This window comes from Pundamilia nyererei, unplaced genomic scaffold (assembly GCF_000239375.1).
Source record: "Pundamilia nyererei isolate P.nyererei 1_Seehausen unplaced genomic scaffold, PunNye1.0 scaffold00304, whole genome shotgun sequence".
NCBI lineage: Eukaryota > Metazoa > Chordata > Actinopteri > Cichliformes > Cichlidae > Pundamilia > Pundamilia nyererei.
Genome location: NW_005187705.1, coordinates 280,626 through 283,622, shown reverse-complemented (window position 1 = coordinate 283,622; position 2,997 = coordinate 280,626).

The window sequence follows — 2,997 nt, the reverse complement described above, 5'->3', positions numbered from 1 at the left end:
AAAAGTAGAATGGGAGGCAGAGCCTTCAGTTTTCAGGCCCCTCTTCTGTGGAACCAGCTTCCAGTTTGGATTCAGGAGACAGACACTATCTCTACTTTCAAGATTAGGCTTCAAACTTTCCTTTTTGATAAAGCACCCCCTTTTTTCTTTCCACATTCACTGATCAAAGTGCAAAACTGAAGTAAATATTCTTCACAAACATGAGCAAATCTTTTTAAATGACGCAGTCCAGAAAAATTTGAAAACTGAGCTTTTGCAATTTGTATTTAACCCCAAACAAAAATGAAGATGGAACACACAAAACTGGAGCTCGAGCCAAAAAGAAATAGCTCAAAATAAAATTTAAATTTAAATGTTAGGTGATAGAAATAGGATCAAAGAGATTTTCCAAAAATTGTGAACTGATGTTCCTCCGGTGAGTCATCATCAGTCACAGACTGATGATGACTCACATCAGGGACATGATTTGATTTTGAAAACTCAGCTCACATTAGGTAATAGAAACTATTACCCTTGTTTATGAACAATCACAAACAAATGGAAAGTCAAATGGAAACGTCTGGACACATGATGATTGTCAGCTTCTTTTGCTTTTTATCTTTTTTTAAATAAATAGGCACTATTTCCAAAGCAATTACCAAATGTTCCCTTGTTACTAGAATTAGAACTCCTTAATTGAAGTTTCCTCATGTTGAGCTTTTGTTTGTTCATTGAAATTTTAGTCCAAGTATTTATTTTCAGCAGTATAAAGATTAAATCTTTATACTTATAATTAATTTTCTTTTTGCTGACCACATGATAGATCCCCATTAACCCTTCAAGAGTCAGGGTAAGGTTTATTTTTAGTCGGTTACTAACCAGACATATTTTCAAACTTTTAAAACATTTTGCATGGCAGTAGTTAGTAGTAATAGTTTCTATCAGTAGATTACAAATTTTGATGTTAAACAAAATCCACTCCTAACTCTGGGTAGGTCAACCACCTAAAATTACTGTCAACATTTAATAAGCCCAACATTCTAATATTTGGGTTTGCTTGTTGTTTACTCCTAAAACCACCTTTTACTAATTAAATCACCAGAAATAGGAGTTGAATTAAAAGAGCAAATGAAAGCCATCCTACAATGAATCGGTGGTAGTGGAGTTAAGACATCACTAAATGCAACACAAATAAAACAAAGGATACATATATTTTAGTCTGTAGTAAGATCAGGTGTTTGTGTCTCATACGCACCTCAGTTGACGTGAACCTGCTCAAATCACACTTGAGGCTTGGCTGACATGTTTTTTATAATGTGAACATGCACCCAATGCGCCAGGGTTTGTTGCGTCAGTAAACTCAGATCTGAAAATATCTGTAAGTTCTGCAAACATCTTTCTCCAAGTTTGTACATTTATATTTTTGAATTTAGAAATCACAGAAGAAATTAATTTGAACCAAAAGCAAAGCTTGATTATTACAGGTATTGGGATTTTCAGATCCAAGACCAGCTGTAATTCTGTTGGAAATATTAACCAGTTTTGCCCCAAAGGGCTTTCTTAGCTTCCTGCTTGAAAATTACGTGCCCAAAATGAATGGATTTTAAATACAATGATATTTCCAATTACAATTACAAACTCTTTGTAAATGTAACCTATATGTCCACTCACCTAAGAATGATCAAAACAATATTGATAACAACAGAGGGCAATTTATTTAGGGTCTGATGGCAGTTTACCATTGGTGTCCAATACCTTAAAGAATTGCCGAACTGGAGCACATATGTCCTTAACACCTCCTAACATACCCTCTTATACATCAGCTTGACACTGGTACATCAAAAGAAACTTAACCAAAATGTTTACAACCTGAACAACTTACAGTTCCCCTGGAATGTAATGTAAACAAAGAGAAGAAGAAAAGAGAGAAAGAAAAACAATACTTGCATCAATTACCCACTTCTCTGAGCCTGGAGATAGGTGAATATATTATTTAGAGAGTCTTTTCTCAGTCCTGGCCTTGTAAACTGCAACCTCCTCAGTCCGTAATCAGAGAGTGTCTATTTGGCAGTAACCAAAATGTTTTTGTATAGTCTTTGTGAATGAGAAAACAATTGTGATAGCTGGCCAGTAAAATGAAAAAAATGTATGCCACTAATTGTGTACATGGGTGTAAGTACTTCAGTCCAAATACTCGAGGTCCAAAGAAAAATGGCACCAGTGAAACAGCATGACAGTGAGGCCTCTTCTGAAAAAAAAAAAAAAAGAGTCTCCTCCACCACTGGCAGGAGAATGAACAATAGTATTTTAAGGCTACTGCAGATGTAAATATTCACCACTAGCTCACCATAGTTGCTCTCCGGCACAGCTACAAGCCATGTGAGTTCATAGCCCCTCCTGATAGAGTGTACTACCCCAGCTGACTGTCGTAAAGCAGCCGCAAATCAATAGCAATAAAGAAAACCTCAAAATCATTGCACAACATTTTATAACAGAACACCCAATATAGATATTGTCATGGTCCTGCGGCCATGACTCAGTGACTTTGTGTTTGTGTTCTTTATTGTTATTACTTTCATTATTATTCGTGGCTGTTTTGGGATGATTTGTGTTTTGGGATTTTAGATACTGGGTTCTGGGTTTGTGCTCCCTCTATTGGTCCCTGGTGTTAGTGTTCCCCTGTCTCGTCAGGTTAATCAGGTCCAGCTGTGTCCCCCACCTGTGTGTGATTTCCCAGTGTCTCTCTGTGTACTTATAGTGTATGTTTTCCTCTGTTCCTCGTCGCGACGTCTGTGTTCATACTCTGTGAAATCCCCTGCGTGCTCTCCCTGCTGTTCTCCCTTCATGTTCAGGTTTGCCACTCCTTGGTGTAGTTTAACTCCCAGTTTAGTTCATCCTTAGTTCTGTTTTGCCATCTCCACTTTATGTTTGGTATTGTTAATAAATCGCCCTCACGTCTAAATAAGTACTGCATTTGAGTCCTCCTTTCCACTCCTCACACGGCCACTGACCCGAACC